At 45.4% G+C, this 6,106-nt stretch overlaps 1 long non-coding RNA gene across 1 annotated transcript; it reads left to right on the top strand.

The window, feature by feature from the left end:
- Window positions 1–1,076: 1,076 nt before the first annotated feature.
- Window positions 1,077–5,603, top strand: LOC310877592. Its single transcript, XR_014570824.1, has 3 exons — window positions 1,077–1,212; window positions 3,381–3,524; window positions 5,470–5,603. It is a non-coding gene; the product is annotated as an uncharacterized lncRNA (long non-coding RNA).
- The last annotated feature ends 503 nt before the right edge of the window (window positions 5,604–6,106 follow it).

Raw genomic sequence — 6,106 nt, 5'->3', positions numbered from 1 at the left:
AAAATTGTCATATTTTTGTCATCTAAAATGTTTTAGTGTGTCTACTGAATATCAAGATTTTAGTTGATTTCAAATTGCAGTACAATTTTCGTCTACAGTTTAATTTGTTGACAAAATTATATTTTGGCGGGCCTGACAATTTAAGCTCTGAAAAGAGTTGTGCCACATTTTCATGATTTTTCAAAAATAGCAGACCTACAAGCTCGTAGCGCGCGCTTGATTCCAACTCATGAACTGTTTTGCAACGTGATTCTCTCTGCAGGACTACATGGTGCACGTGACAGATGGAAGGTGCCTTGGCCATAGAAGTGTGGGGTCATCTCTGCGCCAGGAACGGACGGTCCCCCTGGGAGCTGGACGGCAGTGGACGCACTGCAGGCCAAGACGCACACGCTCCAAGACAGGTGTGTGTTTATCAGGCAGCCTTATCAATAATATCTCTCAATTTTACAAGTGGGAAAAGTACTAAAATAACGAGTAAAAGTATCAATACCGGCCGCTATGTAGAAATACAAGTAAAAGTCCAGAATTCAAAATGTACTTGAGTAAAATGTATGCACAATGTCCCAATTCACAAATCTTCAAAGGTTTTGAAAATAGCAGATCTACAAGCTCTCTCTACTATTTTCAACTGGCTAAAATGTATAGGGCTGACGGGGTTATTGTATGTTTTGTAATATTAATCTACAAAGTAAACATTCCTAATAATTGTAGTGGAGTAAAAAGTACAATATTTGCCTCTGTGATATAGTGGAGTAGAAGTAAAGGTATCGAAAATTGGAATTGGAATTGTACTTAACCCATTTTGGCCTGACGTCGAAATTTAAAAAATGTCTTCTAAATTCTGACAGTTTTCTGAAAACCCATGTTTTTATGTCAGTCGTTCTCAAAATGGGGTGACCCGCCCTGGCCGCTGTGCAATAATTGTTGATCAAAATCTTGACCCGTCTGCCCACAAGGCAACGGGCCGGCCGCGCACCACTACTACCTAGCATTGTGTTCGTACACCAGCAGATGTTGATGTATATATATGTATATATTGTGTGTTTTACAGATGGTCTACTCAGCGTAAGGGATCTGGGTAAAAGCTCTTTGTACAACAGCAGAGAAGTGGTCAGCGTTCTCTCCTCTCTGCCTTCTCACCATTACAACACAGGCTGGGTGTTGAGTTACATCGCTACAGCACACTATGAGCTGGATGAATACTTACAGGTATGCACGCACGCACAGACAGACCGTTGAGTCACATCGCTACAGCACACTATGAGCTGGATGAATACTTACAGGTATGCACGCACGCACAGACAGACCGTTGAGTCACATCGCTACAGCACACTATGAGCTGGATGAATGCTTACAGGTATGCACGCACGCACAGACAGACCGTTGAGTCACATCGCTACAGCACACTATGAGCTGGATGAATGCTTACAGGTATGCACGCACGCACAGACAGACCGTTGAGTCACATCGCTACAGCACACTATGAGCTGGCCGAATATGTACAGGTGTATACACACACGCACACACACACTACAACACACACAATACCAGTAAGACACCTGAAGGCGAGAAGCGACCTCGAGATTGCGTGCACACATCCACCTGGGTGACAGCATATCTTAATTTTCGGGCCTGTTGAGAACTAGTTTTCGCCGGCTGCCGGGCGCGGCTGCACTAATAACTTTTGGGCAGGCCCGTCTAGAGTTTAAATGGACAGGTATCAGTCAACAGGCCCGTCTAGAGTTTAAATGGACAGGTATCAGTCAACAGGCCCGTCTAGAGTTTAAATGGACAGGTATCAGTCAACAGGCCCGTCTAGAGTTTAAATGGACAGGTATCAGTCAACAGGCCCGTCTAGAGTTTAAATGGACAGATATCAGTCAACAGGCCCGTCTAGAGTTTAAATGCACAGGTATCAGTCAACAGTCCCGTCTAGAGTTTAAATGGACAGGTATCAGTCAACAGGCCCGTCTAGAGTTTAAATGGACAGGTATCAGTCAACAGTCCCGTCTAGAGTTTAAATGGACAGGTATCAGTCAACAGGCCCGTCTAGAGTTTAAATGGACAGGTATCAGTCAACAGGCCCGTCTAGAGTTTAAATGGACACTGTAACGGTTTGTTATAGATCATGGATCTGGGGTGCCAGCCAGGCAGTTGTATCCTGACAAAATGTTAGTTAATAGGGTAACCGTTGCATAAGGCTGTGCAGCATACCGTGGTCCGCACCACACTGCACACCCTGTAGAGTCACTTGTAAACACAATAAACACAGACACGGTAGAGTTGCAGTTAATAAGTTGTATAATGAAATGTTCACAGCACATAGGTTCACAGTTCACAGTTCAGTTCAGTATTCCGTCCTTGGCCCAAACGCAAAACCCGACAGTATGTTTCCTGTACCCGCACGGTATCCGTTAGGTTGTAACCCTGTTCTGTCTGTTCTGTTGTGTCTCTTCGTTTGTTACTCACTGACGTACAAATGTGGTGTTAAATCCCCACGGTTCCAAGGTGTCCGATCCAAACGACCGCCGGGACATCCTCCTCTGTGTGATCCTCTCCACAATGTATGTCCAAAACGACAACGCTTTGAGCGCACAACGATTCATAAACGTAAAGGGTTACTGGCTAAAACAACCGTAACAACGAGTTGCAAACAAAACACCTCCAGCCTCCGCGGCTGCCACAGCACTTCCTCCTGCCGCTAGCCAGGTGCGTGACGTCAGGGCATAAAAAGACGTATCAGTCTGGAGTGTAACTGACGGCACAAATGGGCGTGCGTGCGTGTGCGTGTGGCGACACTAATCGCCACAACACGTATCAGTCAACAGGCCCGTCTAGAGTTTAAATGGACAGGTATCAGTCAACAGGCCCGTCTAGAGTTTAAATGAACAGGTATCAGCCAAAAAGGAGACATCGAAGAGGAAGGATGGATGGGGAAGGATCAACATGTGGAATGTCAGAACAGGTCAGCTCCATATATGGAGATCTAAGAGTATGAGTTTTGAGGTCAGATGTAGAGTTGTTGGCCAATATTGATGACATCAGCGATCTCCATACATGGGCTTAATATTGATGACATCTGGGATCTCCATCCCTGATGATGAAACGTGATGTCACATGCTCTCTCACCCTGGGTGTGACTAACACACACTGACGGGAAATGCACAATTCCATACTTAACTGCGACCGACACACACACACACACACGCGTCCTATCATTCATTGGAAGGACAATATCAGTCACCAGAAGCAGAGACGTGTGTTTTCAAAATGCAGTTTGAAGTTGAATGGCCTTTGGCTTTAATATATCAAATGAATATTAAATACTTAATCAAGCAACTTCACTGCAATTATATATTGTATTTTCTTTCGGGCAGAGAGGCTGTTCAGTGAGGTGCGTCGAATCGAGCCGTGCAGAGTCGAAGGAATGGAGATTTATTCCACGACATCTGGCATCTGCAGAGAGACATCTGTCTACGCTGTCCAAAGACCTGACCGACATCGACAAGAACTGTCCTGAGGTGAGGAACTACAGACATAGCAGGGCGTTTTAGAGAAGGGAGAAGAGTCTGGGACGTGTGGAGCATTGTCCAGGGTATTTTAGATAAGTGAGAAGAGTCTGGGACGTGTGGAGCGTTGTCCAGGGTGTTTTAGATAAGTGAGAAGAGTCTGGGACGTGTGGAGCGTTGTCCAGGGTGTTTTAGATAAGTGAGAAGAGTCTGGTACGTGTGGAGCGTTGTCCAGGGTGTTTTAGAGAATGGAGAAGAGTCTGGGACGTGTGGAGCGTTGTCCAGTGTGTTTTAGAGAAGTGAGAAGAGTCTAGGATGTGTGGAGCGTTGTCCAGGGTGTTTTAGATAAGTGAGAAGAGTCTGGGACGTGTGGAGCGTTGTCCAGGGTGTTTTAGAGAATGGAGAAGAGTCTGGGACGTGTGGAGCGTTGTCCAGTGTGTTTTAGAGAAGTGAGAAGAGTCTAGGATGTGTGGAGCGTTGTCCAGGGTGTTTTAGAGAAGGGAGAAGAGTCTGGGACGTGTGGAGCATTGTCCAGGGTGTTTTAGAGAAGGGAGAAGAGTCTGGGACGTGTGGAGCGTTGTCCAGTGTGTTTTAGAGAAGGGATAAGAGTCTGGGACGTGTGGTGCGTTGTCCAGGCTGTTTTAGAGAAGGGAGAAGAGTCTAGGATGTGTGGAGCGTTGTCCAGGGTGTTTTAGAGAAGGGATAAGAGTCTTGGACGTGTGGAGCGTTGTCCAGGGTGTTTTAGAGAAGGGATAAGAGTCTAGGATGTGTGGAGCGTTGTCCAGGGTGTTTCAGAGAAGAGTCTGGGACGTGTGGTGCGTTGTCCAGGGTGTTTTAGAGAAGGGAGAAGAGTCTAGGATGTGTGGAGCGTTGACCAGGGTGTTTTAGAGAAGTGAGAAGAGTAGAGAGGACGTAGATCAAGGCAAGAAATAAATAAGAAGCTCGTTCCACACACGGGTTTCTCTTAGTGGGTCTCTCTAATCTTATTACAATACAAATAAGGGTTTTCCAGATGTATACAAGCTTGTTTCACAAACGTGCTGAATTTGAAGTTTTTCCAGAAAACTTAGTTCAGTTTTTAGAAGGCGTTTTTAGAATTGGCCTCGGTCCAAAATGTGTTAAGTTAAATTCATATTCTTTTGTTTCATTTCATGGCCTTCCTGCCCTCAAAGAATGACGTGACGAGATCTGCTATTTTCGGTAATTCGAAAGAGTATTTGAAGTGATCAAACTAGCAATAGAAGTTTAGAAGCATCTTCCACAAACACGAATGGTCTCAGTTAACAGTTCTACTGCGTTAACCGCTATTTAAGCCGTTCGGCCTAAAATATCATCTTTGCATTTTCAGTCTTGAGATTTTATTTAGCTTTCATACACTGTCTTAGAATAATTACTAAGAATCACCCTAAAACTAAGTTAATGTTGTGTGAACTCAGCCATCCACTGTCTTATAGGCAATTCACACTATGGTCCTGGGTGCGCACTCGGGACCACTTGGCAGATGTTGTGGTTGTGTGAATGATGCGTACTGTTCCCGGGAGCGGATTGCCCAACCGTCCCCGGGACCGCATGGGGGGGCGGGTCTCTGGACCGTTGAGGCAATGCAATTCAGTGTGTCTGGATTTATTTGAGACAATGTCGCACAGTTGAGGGTCAGTGTCCGTGCGCGCCAGCCATCAAGCACACCGTCATCAGGAGGATTAAATTGTGTTATGCAAGTGTACCCGGGTGCGCTGTTGAATCTCGGGTAATGTGAATCATGGCCATCAGGGTTCCAATTAAACGGATTCAGTCCGTCTCAGTGTGAATTGCCTATTAGACCAGTGGTTTTCAACCCTTTTCACATCAAGGTCCATTATTTATTTAATTATTCAGAATTTGAGCTACGGACCACCATTTGAGGACATTTAGCCTCTCAGACCCGAAACTAAACAATATTTTGTTATCGTTGGATAAGATGTTATCCACAATTCCAACTCACAGGTCCTGCACTGCACCTGGTGAGAGCAGGAGTGGACCTGGCGAGACTTAGGAGGGGCCCGGACAGGAGACATCCCACAGATTCTAGTCCTTCCACAGGCCAGACCTCCCAGTCCTGGCAGAGTGAGTAGTTCGGGAGCAGCGGACTGTGTGACCCTGTCTTTCCCTAATGGGACTGATCGAGGGTAGCTACTGGGACGTAAGTTGGGACTTGATCACCCCGGCTGGGTCACCTGAGTGATGTTGGGAGACCAGAAACCCTGATGACCTTGGGACACATCAATGAGCATACGTCCCAGGTGTATCCATGCCATGTTTTTTAGTTCATGCAGTATTGATGTTGGTACCATTAGGAGAGATAACAGGCAAATGTTGATCAAAATAATTATTCTACATTCTCTAATTGTTTAGACTTTCTGTACAATTGTGTAAATTAACTGATGCAGATGTTTGACAATTTAACTCTTGAGAGCATCAAGTGAAACAAAATGGATCCGTACGGGTCCATTTGGTTTCATTTTATGGTCTTAAGAGTTAAATATCTAGTCCATTTTGTTAGCAACTATCCATCATTTAGCATGGAGACCACCTGGAACCCACCCAAGGACCACTGG

This window comes from Protomyctophum parallelum (genome assembly GCF_964188405.1).
Source record: "Protomyctophum parallelum genome assembly, chromosome: 20".
Lineage (NCBI taxonomy): Eukaryota > Metazoa > Chordata > Actinopteri > Myctophiformes > Myctophidae > Protomyctophum > Protomyctophum parallelum.
The sequence above is the reverse complement of the archived record's forward strand: the minus strand, read 5'-3'. Positions and strand labels throughout refer to the sequence as shown.